This window comes from Podarcis liolepis (assembly GCF_965112155.1).
Source record: "Podarcis liolepis genome assembly, chromosome: 10".
NCBI classification, from domain to species: Eukaryota; Metazoa; Chordata; class Lepidosauria; order Squamata; family Lacertidae; genus Podarcis; species Podarcis liolepis.
Genome location: NC_139562.1, coordinates 69,840,045 through 69,861,327, shown reverse-complemented (window position 1 = coordinate 69,861,327; position 21,283 = coordinate 69,840,045). Strand labels below are relative to the sequence as shown.

Below are 21,283 nucleotides of genomic sequence, written 5' to 3'. Positions count from 1 at the left end.
TATCTGCTTGAGAAGTGACAAACTGGCAGCTTAATGATACCTCTAGGGTTACTGTTGATTCACCTCGTGTCAAACTTGTTCAAGATAAAAAAAATAAAATTGTGTGAAATTGAAGTATGTTGCATAATACTGGAAGAGGAATGGAATGGAAATGTGCAAAAAAAAACCCCAACACCATAGAAACTTGTCAACAACATGTTTCTTATAGGACATAAATGCAGTACCACATTATATCATGTCTTTGGTCTTTTTTGACTGCTTATCCCTAGATATTATAGGTTTGCAAGCTGTGCATTAAAAACACGCACATTCTGTAGAAGTCTAATATATTGGGTGGTTTCATCTGTCTGTGAAGGAACAGTGTAGGGCTCAGATTTATAATTTAAAATCATGTTGATTTTGCTGTCTAGGAACTTATTTTTCCCCACCAGCAGCTGGGACTGGAACTACGGTAATAGTCCCAGCCTCTCCATCAGGAAAATGACAGTGGATGCACCATTCCCACCAAGGAGATGGTTCCAGGCAGTACCATTTACCCCCTGGAGATGCTGAAAGGATTACTAGTCCTTTCAGTCCTGGTCTCTGACAAAACAAATACATATATAAGACATTCTACTGCAGAGGTGGAGAACTGTTTTTAGCTTGATGACTGGATCTGGAAGTGGCCCACAATTCATGAGCCATTTTCGACAGAGGGTAGGTCCAGCCACCTGCCATCATATCAGAAGTGATTGGCGCTGATAGCAAGCCACACTTTATCTGTGGGCAAGTGCAATGTGGATTCAAACCATGCCAGCAAACAGACATTTTTCCTTGGCAGACTGGCAAAGCTGTCTACAGGGCTGGTCTGCAGCAGAAAAAAATGCCCCTTTGAAGGCATAATTTGAGTCCAAACTGCATCTGCAAATGGACAGTTTCAAAAGGGGCTTGCAGTTTTCAGCTCCAATCTGCTCTTGGATGCTTTCGGCAAGACCAAGGAACAATCAAGAGCACACTTTAAGCTCCCAGTGGTTCATTTTCAGATACATCTTTGCCCGTCCCGCATATGACATCAGGTGTGGGGCAGATGGGTGTAGTTTGGGGGAAATGACCTCACAGACCAAATTCTGACGCCTGTCAGCCAAATTGGGCCCATGGACTGGAGGTTTGCCACCACTGTTCTGCTGGGAGCATCTGCAGCTGCTACCTCTGCCTTTCCCTTTCCCTTACGCCAAAATGAGTTCCTTCTCATTGGAGAAGGGTGAGGTACTGGTGGTCACAGCAAGTAGGGCTGCGTTTCCCCACTTATGGGGCTGTCATACATCCAGATTTTCCAGGATTTCAAAGGCAGAATTGACACCCAGGGAGGATTTTCGAAAGGTGGCGCTTTCTCCTGGATCTTAGGCAAGTCAATTAAAAAACCATGTTATTTTGGTGGTTTTCCTAAATTTTGGGGTCTTTCTTCCCAACAACTTTTGGGGTGTCCTAGTTTTTACTTTTTGAAAAATGGCAACCCTACATAAAACAACCTTGCTTGCCCCAGTCTTCCTCATAAACATTCAGATACAGGTCTCTCTTATGTAAGAACCTTCCCTTCATTGTTTGTAATATTCCTGGTGACGGCTGCACAGTGAGAGACTAAAGTGCCATCACTTTTATACCAGAACTGGTTGCAGTATTTAACTGTCAAATATATCAAGTATATTTATTGACAAATACATCCAGAGGCTTAAAGGAACATATTACTAACATTATTTCTGTCCTGCTGACCTACCATTTAATTGTAGGATGTGGTATCTTCCAAGGAATGTTCTTGAAGGCACATTTCAAGCTAAGAAAGTTTGGACCTGAATAGCACTTGATTGCAAAACCACCTTGGAAGCGTATATGGCCTAAATGCCAAAAAACACATTGCAGTGTGTTGTATAATCTTACTTAGACAAATGCTTCTGTGCTCCAAAGCATGATCCTTGGGAGGGGATAATTTGCAAATGAAATGAGAGGCTTTCCGCAGTGAAGATTATAGGCATGTTTCTCAGCAAAGGTCATTTTTACCTCCTAGGCATGGAGTTTAAGGGGAGCAAAATTTCCTTGCCCTGCCCCCTTCTTCCCTCCTTGAGGAAGCTTAGCTATCAGATTAATATTACACTCCTTTTCAGTGTAGAGTGTAGCTTTAACTTGAGCTATCGGAGGAAGAACAAACTGTTTATATAACAAATAAATAAATAAACCTGCTGTTTTCAGGGGGGGGGGAGGGGAGAGAATTTGGATTTGACATCAAGACATGTCAAACCCTTTGTGGAAAATGGTCAGTGTCAGGAGACTTTCATTATTGCCACTGGCAAGTAGACACCTGACTCAGCTTACTGAAGTCATTGAAAAGTTCCTTCTCCATTTACCTCCATCTTCCTCCTTTCACTTTTGTGACAGCCACAGATCGGGGGGCGGGGGGGGGCGGGCAAGGACTTTTTTTGCCTATAGAAATCTGTCAAAAAGATGTCATCTGATCTGATTCATCTGCCAGTTGATCCCACTGTTTCCTCTCCTTTCTGTTGAGGCAGTCTTCAAACCCAGCTAATGTTTAAGTGTGTGTGGTACAGACTGCATTTTTTACTTAGGAAACAAAGCTCTGTTTCCAAATTCAGCAATATTGGTCTTCACAGAAGCTGGGAGAAATGAGCGGCATCCCACTATAGCATCCATGTCAGTATCCTGTTAAATAACTTGAGATGATATTGACTGGGACCTATATATGTTGTCCAGCCATAGGGGAATGTTAACATTAACCTGTTTCTTGCCAAGTATGTTATAGAGCAGGCATGTCCAATAGGTAGATCATGATCTACCGGTCGATCACTGGACGTCTGCGGTAGATCACTGGTAGATCATTGGCTCCCCCCAAAGAAGCTGAACAACTGTGGCTCCCCCTTAAAAAAGCTCAAAATTTTACCTCTTCCCTGAAAAAAATCAACAACTTTGACCTGAACCCAAAAAAGGGATTAGATCACTGCCAGTTTTTAACTCTGTGAGTAGATGGCAGTCTCTTGGGAGTTGGCCACCCCTGTTACAGAGTATTAAATATGCAGTATCTTCCATAGCAGATCTTCATCATCATTTTTGACTGGTTTCTCAAAGCCTTGCTCTTTCAAGGAGGAAGGCCACCGTCACTGTTTCCCACCCAACGCACACCCATAATTCAGACACACATGGTTTTCTTTCTCAGTGGCAAATGCTCCTCTGACCAGTTCCTGTTACGGAAAAGGAGCAATGCAGCAGCGAGCTGCAGCTGGCTGGAAAGCAAAACATGATGGGAATGTTTGGGACTGCACCGTGAGAACAAAGGGGCAGTCTATTCACTGTGCTGAGCACCGGATTTAGCTCAGAGTGTCATTTGACCTGTACAGGAGGTGGAGTTTGTCTCTCTACTGTTGGTGTCTGAAGAGAGCAGACGCGTTTCTCTGTAATGCTGCAAAGACAGAAATAAAGGCATGTAAATACATTTCTGTCTATCTCTTTCCCCTCCCTGGGGGGAGCAGGGAGCAGGGAAGAGTGGTGTGTCCTTCTCACGTTTGAGGAGGATCGCCGATCGCGACCTGGCCTGTATCCTGCCGGGAAACGCAGACAGGGAGGTCAACAAGGAGCTCAAGCCGGGTGCCTGGAGAGTGGCCAGTTTCTTCTGATAAGGCTTGAGAAACCGACAGTTCCCTGGTTCCACAGGGATTTCAGGGACTGAACTGGCGATCTTCTGCGTGCAAGCCAGATGTTCTACCCCTGAGCTGCATCACTTCCCCAAGTTGAAGCAGGGACCACTGAAGTGCTTTCTTCAAGGTGCCCTTGCAATTCAGATGTCAAACAAACAAATAAATGTTACAGACATATCGATGAAGTGAAAATAATGTTGCGAGGCATACCATAATTTCAGGGTGGGATGATGCAGGTCAAGCTTGTATTCACAGGGTATGATTTTACACAGAAAGCAGATCCTTTTAAGTTTTCCCCTCAAATTAACTTTACTTATTTGTTTACCCGGACCTATTTGTCTGCACTCTGGCAGGTTTCTCACACAGGGTACACCTCCCTTAGGTCTGAAGTTTTCTGATTTCTGCTACCGAAAAGTTACAAATGTTTCCTTTATTAAAAAAGACCACATGAAAAAAAAACTTACTTTAGAGGTGCTGAGCACAAAATCCCCTGGACCTAATTGCCCATATATATATATATTTTAAAAATCCTATTAGCATAAATGAAGGATCAAATCACTATGCCATCTCCAAGGCCTAGGTAGGGTTTTTTTGCCCTTTTGAAATGTGTGTCAGGATCCTTCAGGCTTCGGATCCTGCCAGTCCAAGGCCTCCCCTACTGGCTGGCACTACATCTAGACCTGAGGAACTTTCCACAGGTGTGCTAGAGCAGTGTTTCCCAACCAGTGTTCCGCGGCACACTAGTGTGCCGCGAGACGTTGGCTGGTGTGCCGTGGGAGGGAGGCGGGCGAGTCGGGCGGCGAGAGGCGGGGCGGCGGCGGCGAGGATCCGCGTTGAGCCGGGGGCGGCTCCGCGGTGGTGGTGCCGAGGTTTCTCTCTCCATTCTCCCCTCACACATACACACAGGAAATAACACAGGATCAGCTGACAGGACCCGGCCAATGGGGCGGCGGCGGGGCAGCGCGCGCAAAAGGGAGGAGCGCAAGACAGCGGACGAGGAGGAGGCCGGCATGTCCGGGCAGCAGCAGCAACAACAGCAGCAGCAACTCCCGGCGACGGCTCCTCAAGCCCCGGGCAACCCTACTCCCTCACCGGCCTCGGCCGCCCTCCTGCTCCACCCGCCGCCGCCTCCCCCGCCGCCGCCGGCCACCTCTGCCCCGCCGCCGCCCCCTCCTCCGCCCGCTATCGCCGCCACCACCACAACAGCCGCCGCCGCCTCAGCTGCCGCCGTCCCTCAGTCCCTCGCTTTGCTGCCTCCTCCCCCCCACCCCCAAAGCTTGGAGGTTCCCCGGCAAGGGGGAGGGGAAAAAATTGAAACTTTCACTTTCGTGCGTCCCTCCCGACGTGACGCTGCGCACTGACGTCACGGGGCTGTAATGGTGGTGTGCCTCGAGATTTTTTTCATCAAACAAGTGTGCCTTTGCCCAAAAAAGGTTGGGAAACACTGTGCTAGAGGTATCAGTGCCCCTCATCACCTGAGCTGTTCTTTACCAGTACCACTTCTGCCACATCCATGGCTCCTCAGGGTTCCGTCTTAAACCTGTACTTAACCTTATTCAAGAAAAATGATTGAGAACTTGAAATAGTTAACAGGAGCTGGATCCTTCCCATTATAATTTTCTGTATCTTCAGCACTTACAGCAGTCATAGCAGCAACACTATGTAATCAGTTATTTGTTCAGTATGCAGTCATGTGCTGTACTGAAAAATGAAATTAACTTTTAATTATCCTTTCCTCTGTTTTTCCCCTCTCTCAAGAGATAACTTTGTCAATCTTGTTTGTATTATCAAACTGTGAAGGTGACTTTCACCAGTATCTTGCATGCATTTCTAAACTTCTGCAGTTTAGAGATGATTTGACAGATGGTTCTCAAACCTGCCTGAGGTGAATTTTACCTACTGTATAAATATTGATTGCCTTAATAATTGGCATTCTGTATCTCAGCATCTTAACAAGATATTTTTCTCTAACAAGCTTTGTGGCACGGGAAAATCTTGATTCAATTAGAGCAGTATTGACATATTGCCTAAAAGAGAAATGTAATGTCATCACTCCTGTGAGTGAATTGCTACTCAAACATGTGCAGGGGCTACTGAACTGAAGTTCTTTCTGCCCGAGGTCCCCTGGAATATATGAAAGCTTCACAAGAGTACCATGGCTATTTTTGCACAGCTCTAGTTCATTTTTGTGGCACTTAAGCAGGGGAAGTTGTTGAAAAGCAACTGTATTCATTTTCACCAGAACACATCAGTATGTGCTTCAAGAAGAAATCCCCTGACATTGATCCTGGGTTTAATTATAAATGGTGTAATTGGATTATAAATTGAGATAAAACAATGTGCAGTATGTATTCCATTTATGGATACAACTATTTTCTGTGGTGTTTGGCTGGAAGAGGAAAAAAGGTCTGATTTTAGTTAACTTGTTTTTAATTGGATCAGGGTATTATTGCATTAGTTTGTAAAACTGATGATCAGAGAGGCAGAGCCAAGTGTAAAGACACCTTTTATTGGATCAACTAGTCATCTAACGTATTGCATATAAGCTTTCAATGGCACATTCTTCGTTAGGCAGTGATGTGCAGAACAAAAATAGAATGTAGAAGCTGATTTCACATATTATTATTCTTACGCAACTGTGCCCCTAGGGAGTGTGTCTCACTATTCCTAGAATTCACCATCCAGAGAGGTATGCGTGCCAGTTCTATACACAAATGGAATTTTCTTTTTTAAAAAAAATACTGTTTATCCCCTTCTTCACCTTAAATAACAGCAGCAGCAACAACTACAACAACATCTAAGCACTGATCTGAATTTTGAATTGGTAGGGTTGAGGGTGGGAGCTGCAGGATAGAAAACAAAACACCACCCACCTGGGTTATGAGCGCTAGTGGATCTTTTTGAGCCCATTGAGTCGGCCAAATGAGTGATTTCGTTAGATTTCATAAATCACAGGGGAGCCCAGCGTGGCTTCATCAGCAACTAGTTTCCCCCTCAGAAATACACTTTAAAAAGTGAGTGAAGGATGAAGGGTGAGTGCTTTACATACCTGAAGGAGCATATGCTGGCAAGTTTTATTCCTTTGACAAATTCTTCTTCAGATCTCTTTCACACCTTGGCTGGCAGCTGCAGACCAGCTGATCTCACTCAGGGGATCAGATCTTGCCAAGAGGGCCGCAGTTGTCGACCCTCTAAAGAATGGCACAGAGAGAGATCTGCTAAAAGTGTAATTTAATCCAAAATCCAGTTGTAATGTGGAAAGCATCTGCTCAGACGAAATATGCTGTAGGAATTATGAGGGACAGCATGTGAACTTTCTTGGGAGGGAGGAGGTCACAGCTGTAGGCAGTTGAATGCAAAGTACAAGGCAACTTGAGAGGGTTCTCTTCAGGTGAAATTTCTGTAGGAATTTCAAGGTGTATTTATAGCACTGAATTGCTGTAGGTCAGTTCTGAACCGCCCAACACACCTATCTTCTGCAGACTACTATCGACTACTAAAACTATATTTCAGTGACTAGGAAGAGCAGTGCTTTATGCACACCCAAATGATAAATATGAAACGAGATTTGTCTAGGCCATGACATTTTTACACATTGTTGTAATAAAAAAGTCTGGGCTGAATAATACATTTAGTCCAGGTCTTGGAGGCTTACTAATATTTAGTCTTGGGAGCTGTTCTGGTTATTGAATTTATGATTGGGTATTTTAATTTGTATTTATTGTAAGGTGTCTTACAGGTTTTTAATTGGATTTTCTTTTAAGTTATGAACCACATTGGGATTGCTATGAAAAGGTGGTATTATTTAAAAGTGGGTTTTTTTAAGTAAAGTAAATAAACAAACTCATCTAATACACTTCAATGAGTGTTAGTCAGAGCTGAACTCTTGAAAACGTTATTTTCTTACATTAGGTATCTTTGTAAGATAAATAACTATTGTATCAGCAGTGAGATAGGTTTGGGCAATTTCTAAGTGAAGAAAAAGATGAAATGGGGGAAAACACAAACACACACACTCCAGTAAATATTTTTTTGATTGGATGTTTAGGTTTGACACTTCTCTTTTCACAGTTACAATTTACAACTGCCTTGGAAGTTCTCCACTTTTGCAAGACTTGATAATTGGGCTCAGAGAGGTCAGTGAGACACAGTTCTCCCTGGTTACATACAATATTTTTTTACCTCGGCTTACTTTTATACCAATGTCAGTGTGGTGTAGTGGTTAAGAGTGGTGGACTCGTAACCTGGTGAACAGGGTTCGCATCTCCGCTCCTCCACCTGCAGCTGCTGGGTGACCTTGGGCCAGTCACACTTCTCTGAAGTCTCTCAGCCCCACTCACCTCACAGAGTGTTTGTTGTGGGGGAGGAAGGGAAAGGAGATTGTTAGCCGCTTTGAGACTCCCTAGGATAGTGATAAAGCAGGATATCAAATCCAAACTCTTCTTAATAATAATAATAATAATAAATTTTATTTATATCCCGCCCTCCCCAGCCGAAGCTGGGCTCAGGGCAGCTAACAACAATCAAATAGCTCAACATTCTAAAACATTCATAAAATTAATTAAATCAAATTAAAATCAAATTAATGGCAACCATCAAGCAAAATTTTGTGCAGATTGCCAGAGGAGGGGGTCAGGCTGCGCCCTGACAAAAGGCCTGGTGGAACAGCTCTGTCTTGCAGGCCCTGCGGAAGGATGTCAGGTCCCGCAGGGCCCTAGTCTCTTGTGACAGAGCGTTCCACCAGATTGGAGCCGCGGCCGAGAAGGCCCTGGCTCTAGTTGAGGCCAGCCTAACCTCTCTGAGGCCTGGGATCTTTAGGGTGTTTTTATTTGCAGACCGTAAATTTCTCTGTGGGACATACCAGGAGAGGCGGTCCCGTAGGTACGAGGGTCCTAGGCCGTATAGGGCTTTAAAGGTTAAAACCAGCACCTTAAACCTGATCCTGTACTCCACCGGGAGCCAGTGCAGCTGGTACAGCACCGGATGGATATGATCTCGCAGCGAAGACCCCGTAAGGAGTCTCGCCGCGGCATTCTGCACCCGCTGGAGTTTCTGGGTCAGTCTCAAGGGCAGCCCCACGTAGAGCGAGTTACAATAGTCCAGTCTGGAGGTGACCGTCGCATGGATCACAGTGGCTAGGTCAGGTCAAACATAATTCTGCAGAAAATTTTGAAGGCAGCGTTATGACACATCTTATATTATGTTCCTGTAGTTGGTGCTTGAATGCCTTAGTTTGCCAGCATCCATGGAAAGATGGAAATAGAGGAGTTCTTAACATTTTCAGTTTTTTTTACAGGGGTTTTCAAGGGTTTCCAGGGAGTTTGCAGGCTTTTTCAATGCTGTTCCCAATATATGTGATTTCACTTAAACTTGTGGGGCCTCAGAACATAAATGGGGAGTTGCCCTTATTGTGTTCAATCTCTGTTCTGTGCATCTACTTTGATATTTCTGCATATGGCACTGGACCTTTGCTATGTATAATGTTTCGAAACTGTGTTAGATGCTGTTTGATTTCTATTTTCTGTACGTTGCTTTGAGGTTCTTTTGAACAAAAATCCATTAAGGAATTATGCCGAATGTGTTTCACCGAGTGACAGTTTTATTCAGTCAGAGGACGATTGTCAGCAACTATATGTCCTCATCCTTTCATTTAGGTTTGAAGATATATATCTTACTGTGAGCTGAAAATTGATCCAGCTATATGATAGCGCAACAATCAGATCACAGCTTCACAAAACTGCTAGCTGTAATGATCATTGAATTTGCTGCTAATTGTTTTATTTTGTGAGCCAGCCCAGAGAAAGTGTCAAGTACAGGAGGAGGGTATTACAGATTAGATCAAATTATTTTTAAAAAGATTTATTAGAGCCAGAAGAACTAGCCCTAGAAGGACAATTTACTGTAACACTTCATGTCTTATAGTACTACCATACATACATAATGTGTTATATTTAGCATTTTTTTTGGACCCTCCAAGTGTCCCTATTTTCCAGGGACATCCCTGATTTAGAGAAGCCATACTGGTTTCTGATTTGATCCTGGAATGTCCCCCTTTTCCTTAGGACATCCCTATTTTCATTTAATAAATGTTGGAGGATATGGAGTCATCCAACCCCCAAGCAGTCTGAAGGCAATCCTGTATAGGGAAGGTTTTTTTTTTAAAGTTTAATGTTTTATTCTGTTTTTGTATATGGTGGAAGCTACCCAGAGTGGCTGGGGCAACCCAGTAAGATGTGTCAGGTATAAATAGTAAAATTATCATTATGGAATGCAACACACCTATTTTCATCGGAGAAATGATGGGAGGGTATGTTTTTGGTTTCAATTCATTGTATTAAGGTAGAGTATTAATTAGGCCATTTTTAAAAGTAGAAATGTGTATATTACATCGCACACAACAAATTGTGCAGATGTATTCTTCAGTTAAGCATATTGGCACTTAATCTGTTATTATTCGTTTGCTGTTTGCCAGAATTGTGGAGCTCATTTGGCATTTGTTAGAATTGGCCCAAACCACAGATCTTTTTTCCTTTACACACATGGCTAACCATACACAGAGGTCCATATAGTTTGGCTTCGTGATGGAAGTCATTCTTGCAAGGATAATGTGTGAAGCAGACCATAGTCAGTTTCACAGTTCTCTAAAACTGTGAGCATGTAACTTTTCTGAAGGTCTTAACCTAGTCTTAATTTAAAATGGGGTCGGTTTGTCGAGAAGGTGCCTTTCTGAGGCCTTTTAGGAAGGTTTCCTGCAGACTTGAGAACTCACTGGCTCCTTGTCTGCACGCATCTTCCTCAAGGAGCTCTGTCAATTCTGGCGGTAGCAATTTTATCAGTGATATGGGGCAGAAAACGACTCCCAGCCTGAAAAAGATTAAAGGAGAATATCCTACGGGAATCATTCATATTTCAGAACGTTTCTTCAGAGTTTTATCTTACATATACAGAATCTTTGTTAGCAATATTTACTTTAACAGAACAGTGCTTGTAAATAATCTTTTAAAATATTGTGTTTACTGGCATGATAGCTCAAGATGTTGCTTTTGAAGTGTGGCACTCTGATTAGATAAGGGAGATCAGCAAAAGAAACTGCATTACCTAGTCCCAGACAGTGAATTTCACAAAAACTATTTTATTATTCACAAACATCCTCACTGATGTCTCCCCCCCCCCCCCCCGGTTTCATTATTAAGTTGTACAGCAGTCCCCAACCCAATTTCCACTAGTTGTTTTCTACAACTTCCTATCAGTTGGCATTGTTTATTTAGACTTTAACAACAGTACAGCGGTGCCTCGCAAGATGAAAAGAATCCGTTCTGTGATTCTCTTCGTCTAGCGGTTTTTTCATCTTGCGAAGCAAGCCCATTGACGGATTAGCAGATTAGCGCTATTAGCAGCTTTTAGCAGCTTTTAGCGGCTTATCTGCTGATCGGATCAGCTGATAAACGGCTTAGCGGCTTAGAAAAAGGGGGGGAGGGGAAAAAACCAGCAGGAACTCGCAAGACATTGTCGTCTTGCGAAGCAAGCCCATACGAAATTCGTTTTGCGAAGCACCTCCAAAACGGAAAACTCTTTCGTCTAGCGAGTTTTCCGTCTTGCGAGGCATTCGTCTTGCGGGGCACCACTGTACTTGAAGTGCAGAGCATCAAACAATAATTTCCTCCCATTTGTTGCTTCATTTCTAGGTAGGTTGACTCTAACTTTGTGTTTCTGTTTTGCAAATGTAATCACCTGCCTGCTCACCTGGAAGTGGATATAGGGATAAAGGAAGTCTCTTTATACTGGTTCAGTAATATCCATGCTAGGTGGCATTTGCTGTCCAGGGTTTCCGATAGAAGTATATCGTATTCCCACCTGAAGATTCGAGGGTCTGAACATAAGAACTTCTGTGCACAAGAGACAGGCTCTATCACTGAGCTACAGCCCAAGTGACCAAGCAGATGGATCCATGCAATCCTGCAGCCTGTGAGGCTTTGTGAATGTACCCTAATCCCTGCTTTTCAGACTGAGACAATACTTGTGCCTTTAGAATAGTGACTGGTTAAAGATTTTATGGAGTATGTACAGCAAGACTAGATGGTGTTCCTTGTGCAAAGTATTGGGCGCACTCAGAGTATGGATAAAAAAGAGAGAGTTTTATTCATTGGCTGCATTTCATCCTCACACCAGGGGAAGCATGGCTTCTGCAGAAAAAGGAAATAATCTGTGATCAGCATATTTATAGCCTTGCCAGATTCCTGCTGAGGCCTATGAAGTTTCTGGATCTACAGCCCAAGGAGACAATCTCCCTGCAGATTGAACTACAAGACTCTGAAAAGCCAAGCTATGGGCTCAGAAGAAATCACAGTTGTTCTATGACTATAAATTTAGGCAGGGGCACTTGTAATAAGCACCATTCGTCTTTGTGGCAGAGCATGTAAACATAAATGCATAAAAATAGCTTGCTTTATGGCTTGATGCCTGTGATCCTAGAATAATTCCTCACTATACAGATGTTCAGGAAGATGCTTAGATACCATTGGCATTTCCTTCTCCTAACCGTGGGCAGAATTGTTCCCTAGTCTGAGAGAGCTGCTGCTAGAACATTTCCTCTGTTTATGTGCCATATGAACCCTTTATGATGTGACATAAACATACCCTACTCACATGATTGGGTGACCAACTCACATAAGTTTTCCACAGCCTACCTGACTAGGTTACATGACATGCTAATATAGGTCAGCTACTTAACTTGCCTTCATTGCAGTGTGAAGACACCCTTGAATATCAGAAACTGAAGACCTCGATATTATTGTAAATTTCACTCAAGCTCCTAGATAGCAATCTATTCCCTTAAGATCTGAAATATCAAGGCAGAGGTGGGGCACTTCCAGCCAGGGTTCAAGTTGGCCAGCATAGCCATTCCCCCCAAACTTTAAAGGTAAAGGTACCCCTGCCTGTACGGGCCAGTCTTGACAGACTCTAGGGTTGTGCGCTCTAGAGGCCGGGAGCCAGCGCTGTCCGCAGACACTTCCAGGTCACGTGGCTAGCGTGACGAAGCTGCTCTGGCGAACCGGCACCAGAGCAGCACACAGAACGCCGTTTACCTTCCCGCTATAAAGCGGTCCCTATTTATCTACTTGCACCCGGGGGTGCTTTCGAACTGCTAGGTTGGCAGGCGCTGGGACCGAGTGACGGGAGCACACCCCGTCGCGGGGATTCGAACCGCCGACCTTTCAATCGGCAAGTCCTAGGCGCTGAGGGTTTTACCCACAGCGCCACCCGCGTCACTTCCAGCCAGGGTTCAAGTTGGCCAGCATAGCCATTTCCCCCAAACTTTAGAATCATAGAATTGTAAGGTAAAAGGTCTGGTGACTTCTGTTTCAGTGCATCTGAAGAAGTGTGCATGCACACGAAAGCTCATACCAATAACTAACTTAGTTGGTCTCTAAGGTGCTACTGGAAGGATTTTTTTATTATTATTATTTTTTATTATTTTTTTGTTTTGTTTTGACTACGGCAGACCAACACGGCTACCTACCTGTAAAAAAAAGGTAAAGTACCTCTGGACCGTTAAGTCCAGTCAAAGGCGACTATGAGGTGTGGTGCTCATCTTTCTTTTCAGGCCAAGGGAGCTGGCGTTTGTCCGCTTTCTGGGTCTTCTGGCAGAAGAGGACACTGTTATGAGTACCAAAGCACCGTTTACCTTCCTGCTGCAGCGGGAATTGTACAACGTCCTTCTGTCCATTAGCTGATGTCACTGGGTGGTAGCACATTCCTGTAGAGAACATGCTGATGAAGCAGACCCCCATTCCCTTGGCTTAGCTTTGGCAGGTGAGCAGAACCACCCAGCTATCAGTCACCTGAAGTCTTCATGATGTCACCTGTCTGACTGGTGGGTGGCTCCACACACCTGCCAAAGTTGGCTTGTGAGGCTGAGGGTAGATAAAAATGTTGCTGGTTAGGCCATTACCTGCATTAATGATATGGTTTGGTCGCCACTGAAACCTGTTTAATAAACCTCATTAAATGGAAACCTGATTAGCCTTCATTACAGTTAAAAATGAAGATGTAAGGCTTAACCATTGTCAAGACAGGGTGAGGCATTGATGACAGAGGGAGAAGGGATTGGGGAATGGAGTGCAGGATCCCAGAGTCAACTTTTGATTCCAAACCTAATGATCTAGTATAGTGCAACATTGGTCTACATTTCTGTCAGGGAACTGACATCGGAGCCAGAGGCGGAGGGAAGGCTCCCAAGTGATGCTGGAGAGGGACCCAGCAGGGAGAGAGGCAGCTCATCAGCTGGGGAAGGAAATCAGCACAACACCAGGGATAAAGGGGGGCAGATGGGGGAATCGGCGAGAGGGCTCCAGGACTCCTCGCCGGACACCAGCGGGGAGAGCACGGGTCCTCCGCTACCCACACCCTCCCTGCGCAGAAGACTTCCACGCAGAGAGAGTAGGAGGAGACTTGGCGTCAAACAGCTTTTATGCTGGAAAAGGTTTAAGAAACGCCCACTGACGGATTCTGCTAGCGACTGAAACAGCCACAAAGTGAAGGGCTGTCCAGACAGGAAGGTTTAACCAGGCAACCTAGCCAGGAGTGGCGGCAACTTACGCACGAGCAACCCCTATTACTATTACAATTTCAGAACATGTGGAAATTAATCACTTCACCTCTATATTGCTCAATCTTCTCATTCTTTTCTCATTTTCACATCCTTTCTGGAAATGAAAATGTAATAATTCTAATCATTTGGAAAATAATATTCTGGGTCCTGAACTTTCTTTTGTTTGTATAAAAAATATCTCATGGAGGGGAAAATTTTGAGACACTCCTTACCAAACACTTAAAAGGTTAAACTAGGAAAATAAAGACAGATAAATACTGTTCAGAGTGTTTATTATTTTAAAGTGTTTGATGCATGAACATTTTGATAGACTTAACCTCCCCATTCCTTTTTATTCAAGTGCTTGAGCCTGGACTCCATCAGTCTTTTATATAATTGATTTCTTTGTTTTTTTCTGTTTGGAAGTGTTGGTACTTGTAAAGGGATCTATGAGTCTCGGCAACGAAATGGGTAGACACCATTTTCAAGGAGCTGGCATCAGGAGTGAGCACTCCCACTTCAGCCATCTCTGTTCCTCACTGCCAGCTGGACGTAAAACAGATTTGACCAGCCAAGTACATTACTTGTTGGTGTTAGCTCTTGAAGCATGTTTATGTGTAGGGCTCAGCTGAAAGGGCCCCATCCTGTTATCATTGGACTTCTAATCAGAAACAAAAAGGACTCTTGTTTCAGCAATTTTTCCAGCAATTTCTTCTCATCTTTTTGTGAAATAGCTGAAATTGTATTATGTCCATTGATTAGCTGGATCGCACATGTGACCTGCACAGGAAGCACTGCCCTCGCTTTAAATTGGCTTCACCCAATCCTTATTGGCTGGCATCCGTCTGTCTTGGGAGACAATGGAAAAGTGTGCCTTCAGGGGCAAAGTTGCATTTCAGAGCCTGTGTTCAGAAAACATGGTTTTAGGTTGGTTTACATAAAAATGCAAAGTGAACAAATTTCTTCCTTATCCCTCGTAGGCAGTATGTGATCTCGGATTGGCTGAGGAGTGATGAAACAAAGAATAACAACAGCTGCCAATGCAGCAGGGGGTTGGAGGAAATGGCTGTGAACAGTAGCAAGCAGCCATGAAAGATATATGTTGAAAGGGTTTTTCATAGAGTTCTCCCCACTCATCCCATCTGAAAATTCTACTTTTAAGCCAGGAAGCAAACTTGAGAAGCATTCAGTTCAGATGTGTGGTCTGAAACATAGGGTGCAACTGCTTCCATAAACAGCAACACTCCCCGCACCCAGTGCTAAGTAAATCCAGATTTGCTGAAGCTATAAAATTGTTCACTGTTTCCCTGTCCTATGGAACATAAGCAGCCTCCATTTTCTGCATTGCAATGAATGTTAAAGGAATTCTGCAGAGGCCTCTACACTGAGATTTGTTGGCATCTAGGGACGCGGGTGGCGCTGTGGGTTAAACCACAGAGCCTAGGACTTGCCGATCAGAAGGTCGGTGGTTCAAATACCCCAACAGGGTGAGCTCCCATTGCTCGGTCCCTGCTCCTGCCAACCTAGCAGTTCGAAAGCATGAAGTGCAACTAGATAAATAGGTACCGCTCCGGCAGGAAGGTAAACGGCGTTTCCGTCCGCTGCTCTGGTTTGCCAGAAGTGGCTTAGTCATGCTGGCCACATGACCCAGAAGCTGTACGCCGGCTCCCTCGGCCAATAAAGCGAGATGAGCGCCGCAACCCCCCAGAGTCAGTCACGACTGGACCTAATGGTCAGGGGTCCCTTTACCTTTATCTATCTTTAGAGACAATGGAGTGTGCTTCCAGGGGTGAAATCAAGCTGCTGTGTTAGTGACCAAAGTTACCATGGCGGGGCACAAGCCTGGGTAACTGGGTATGGAGGGCTTGGGCTGCCCAGACAATAAGACCCCCTTCTTGGCCTCACTGATGTGGTCCAAATGAAAGCAGAGCAATGCGTTTGGCACCAGCTTGGCTGCAGGAGTTGCTGGAAGGAGGCGTACAAGGTGCCATCCAGAGTTTTTCGTCTCCTAGATGGGCTGCTTTCCAAGGTTGATGAGCCCCATCTGCCCCTTATAAACTGGGAAGTACTCGTATAATGGCAGCAATCTGCAGATGAATCTACAGCTCCTAAATACTCCTAAATGATTGTGATATTCCCCTTTTCCTATAGTATTGACTTTCAGCCAAACGGTAAACAAATTATTCACTGTAATGTCTGCCCAACTAGTATTTTCATCTTCCATGTAATTAAGCATTCTTCTTCTCAGAACTATATGCTTACATGGCTTTGAAATATAAGCCACTAAACTGAAGAGTGATATCAGTGTTCACTGTCTGCTAAGCACTTCTTTATCTCTGTGTCAGAAAGACAGGTATTTAACGGGGAAAGAGAAAGAGAAGGGTTGAAGCCCCAAAGTCTATTTTTGAATTGAAGGTTGATTTGTTTCAAGTATTTTTATACCACCTTTTGGTATAAAACGATAAGCATGTTCAAAATATAGGCCACCTATGAAGTATTTGTTTTTCATGAAGTGGTTACAGGCAAGTATTTGTGGAAAAACCTAAGGGTTTTTGTTTCCTTCCATACATTGAAATTTTAAATTCCCTGTTTGTCTTGCAGCTAACTGGAGGGCCAGGTAGAAAAGAGTGTAGAATGGATGGTGCAGAAGAGGGAAGGTGTAGTTTGTATGACAATATAGCTCTCTTCTCCCTGACTCTTAAAGGTCCTTGAGCTTTGTACAGCTACAACTAACAGATGGAGGGCACTGTGATTTATTCTTAAAACTATAGCAGATGTGTGGCCAAGCTCACATCTACACATATTCAACAGTTGTGTCTTTCTGTCAAGACCCTTGGATCTCCTCATCACTACCTTACCTGAAATATTGCTTGTCAAATTTCAATGGTTATATATAAATAGGTACCATAAAAAACCATAACCTTTCTACGATATAGGACTTCTTCAAATAAATGTCAAAACAGTATACCAACAATTTACTGACCAAATTTTGCCACCACCACTCCCAATAGTTGCACTTAATTGCCAAATTCCTTCAAATAAAAAAGGGTTTTATACTGATACTTTGTTGTTGTTGTTGTTGTTGTTGTTGTTGTTGTTGTTGTTGTTGTTGTTTTAAAGGAAGTATAGCATGCTCTTATTAAATCTCTAGGGCATGAAGGGCAAGTACCACTGAGAGCTCCAAAACCACAAAGTCATCAGGATTCTTTGAAAAGTTAAATTGGCCAATCTCTTCCATTATGCATAAAATCCATTAGAGTTTAGCTGCCTTTTACAACAGCCCCCATGCCTGGCTCTTTTCCAAGGCAACATTCAAGGACTGCATTGCTCCTGCTTACCTATTGTTGTCTAATCTTGGTATGGTTGGAATGTAATATGTAAAATATTGATTTTTTTAAAAAAGCCACTGCAAATGACTCCCTTCAGAAGCAAATTAGTACTTGAGCCAGGTTTATCAATCAAACGCACACAAACGCACATGCAGACACAGAGATACACATACCTTTTCTCTTCCTCACTGACACTCTCCGTTGCCGTACATTCAGATCAGATGCTTCTTATTATTCTTCTGTACTGTTTGGATTACTCGAGCCCTGCATGAGCAAGAGAGTAAATTCAGAGCGCTTTTGTGCCATTATTGTTGCCTAGGAAACCACTTCCTTTTTATTTCAGTGCATGGGACATCTGTGTCACTTTGAGTCTGGCTTGCCGAAAGACAACTTCGCAGCAGGGTGTCAGGGGATGAAAAGTGGAATTAATGAAATCTCAGTGCTTATTGTAAATAAAGAAAGGCTTGTGTAAAGTGTTTCCAAAACTATCTAGTGACCTGAGACTCCGGGTACCTTAGAATTGCTGAGCAGTGTCGAGGTGTGTGCATTTGTCTTCATTAAACGAATGGAGATGAAAGCTTCTTGATGCCATCATATGTATCTTGGAGAAAGATTGCTGCTTTTCCAGACACATTATCCTACTGTTAGTTAATGACAGGCTCCATAACTTGAACCAGCAGAAGTCCATCACTTTCTGTCTTCCTTTCTGCCATACAGTTTTCTTGGTGAAAGTAGGCAGCCTTATGTTGCAATATGCACAAGCAAATATAGGCAGAGCTCCTGCACAATTCACTGTTGTTGTGTAACAAGATACATTTGCTGAAATTCCCTCTTCTACCTAACTGTTGAAGGTGCAGAAGGAACCTTGTCCTCTTTTACACCTGGTCATCCTATAACTAACACATGGTAGGCAATTGGATAGAAATATCTGCTTTGTAAGGTAGTGCTTCCAATTTTCCAGTAAAGTTACCCGTTCTAGATTAGAACGTTGTAGTTATAGGTTACTTGCAAATAGATGAATAAGGTGTACTTTGTTGATGAAGATCAAAGAGTTCTTGTATGCACAATGCAACATGAGACTGTATTGTGGGTCCTTCCACATTCCTGAATCAAAGCGTGGTTTCAGTAACCCCCTTCTCCTGAGTAAGATCAGCCTCCTAACTGAAAAAAAGCCTCATGTCTCTCTCTCATGTCTTTAAATTGGACTTGCACTAGACAGCTCTTCTGAGAGAAAACTCTTTCAAATAGAGAAGTGTCCTCTGTAAAATAGGACACATGGCCACTCTCTTTCAAACTGAAATTATTATTATTTTATTATTTCTCGAATTTTTCTATCACCCTTCATCTGAGGATCACAGGTTTACAATATAAAAACATGAAAATATACAACATAGTAACAAACAAAACAATAAAAAAACCCACAATTTAAAAGGCCATAGATAGTTTAATTAACCAAAATCCTGGGAGAAGAGGAATGCTTTTGCCTGGCACCTAAAGATATGTAATGAAGGCGCCAGGCGAGCCTTCCTGGGAAGAGTACTCCACAAGTAGGGAGCCACTGCAGAAAAGGCTTCTTTTTGTGATGCCACCCTCTGGACCTCCTGTGGAGAAGGCACATGGAGAAGGGCCTCAGATGAAGATCATGGGGTCCAGGTCAGTTAATACAGAGAGAGGCAGTCCTTGAGGTATTGCAGTGCTGAGGTGTACAGCTTTATTTGAGGTTTATCTGGGCATCAGCCGTTGGCCTGACTGGGCAGTCACTGAAATCCACCTTTGCAGGGGCCTAATGGCTAAGAGCTCCCAGACTTCTGCTGATCCTTGCTACTCCTTTGCCTTTCCCTCCAACCTAGAGGTAAGGAGAAGTATCAGCTTCTGCTTCCTTACTTACTCCCTTGCCAACTTTCCCCTTGGGAAGCAAGCAGGAAGGCATCAGTTGGTGACAATGGCAACAAAGAAGAGACAGGCCCACCCTGAAAGAATCTTGCCTAAGGCCTGGCCAGAAACCGGAGCCAGCAATGGGTTCATCTCACTGATAGTTTTATCTCAAGCAAACAACCCAGAAAGTACAACTCTGAGAGATGTGCTGATCGAAGGTATTTTTTTAAAAAAACAGAATTATAATGTGTAATTTCCAGCAAATGTAAATTGCAGAGTTTATCATCTAATGAATAGTTTACAAGTGGTGGTAATGCTATATACTCCTTTTTTATTGGTTTACATTTTCTGATTTGTGGAACATTGAAAAATCTATTCCACCACCCATCCCACTTAATAATTTAAATTAGCTCTTCAGAAGGATTTTTTTGGGTGGACGATCCAGCAGTTTGGATAATGTATTTAAATATTCTTAATCAGAAAGATTAGACATAGGCCTTGCTGTTTCAGCAATACCATAACTTATATGCTGATTTAAATGCTTTGCATGTCAGCTCATTTGAATCATAAATGACAGCCTCCCACTTTGTGAATACCCACTAAAGAATTTTTTAGTGACCTTTTGAAAGAAAATATAATTATGCCTTGAGCAGGTAGAACAGTAGCTTCAGAAAGACAAGGAGCTCCGAGAAGATGGGCAATTGGCATTCTCTCTGCATGCCTCTCTTAGTGTGGCTATGAGCATATTATTTATTTCCTTTTTATCATACAGGCAGGGAATTGTGGATTTGGTTGTACAACTTCCAGATCTTTAAGTGGTCTTGTTTTGCTGTGTGAGGAGACCCCAACTTCATGTGCACACCTCTGCCTAATGTGCTTTTGGCCATAAGAAAACTGCAAAACAGACAACACCCTGGAAGGAGCATGCTGTTTGGTCTAGAAATGCAAAATACCCATTCTTAAAGCAGAATCCCACTCTCCCAGAAAGTAGCACATCATTGCCTGACTCATAATGGAGCAATGCTAGCTCTAGATTTGTTGTTGATCTCTTGATTAGTGAGACACAGGCATGGACACCAACAAAGGGGCACCTGCAGGAAATTTTGGATTGCAAGGAGACACTAGGGAAGTTTGAAGGGGGTATACATAATAAGCTTGGGGAATAGGAATGTAACACCAAAGGCGGCATAAAAAAATTCCTTCCAGTAGCACCTTAAAGACCAACTAAGTTAGTTCTTGGTATGGCATACACAATGTTAGACGATGAGCAATTAAATAGTCCCGAGATGGTATGTGTGATGTTGTTGGGGCCAGTAATGGACATAAACAGACATAAATCTGACATCAAGAATCACAAAACAGAGAAACCAGTAGGAGAACACTTCAATCTCCCAGGACATTCTATACAAGATCTCAAAGTAGCTGTTTTACTACAAAGGAATTTCAGAAATAGACTGGAAAGAGAAGCTGCTGAATTGCAACTCATTACCAAACTCAAAACCATGGAGAGACCTGGTCTGAACAGAGACATTGGATTCTTATCTCATTATACATGACTAAGCCATTTCTCACCTTCTCACCCCTTGCCTTTTCCTGTAAGACCTATTGCAGTCGTTAAGAGTCGTCAACAGGCTCATCTCAGCTACCTGCCAATCTCCCATTCCCACCACCCTTCTGAGTAATACCCCTCCCCACCTTCTCACTATATAGAAGGATCTGGCAACTTCTGTTTCAGTGTATCTGAAGAAGTGTGCATGCACACGAAAGCTCATACCAAGAACTAACTTAGTTGGTCTTTAAGGTGCTAC

General features: G+C 43.4%; 1 protein-coding gene across 19 annotated transcripts in view; it reads left to right on the top strand.

Moving 5' to 3' along the window:
• The window catches only part of MAGI2 (membrane associated guanylate kinase, WW and PDZ domain containing 2), a 615,277-nt gene that overhangs the window by 338,806 nt on the left and 255,188 nt on the right, over positions 1–21,283 (top strand). The window lies entirely within an intron of this gene.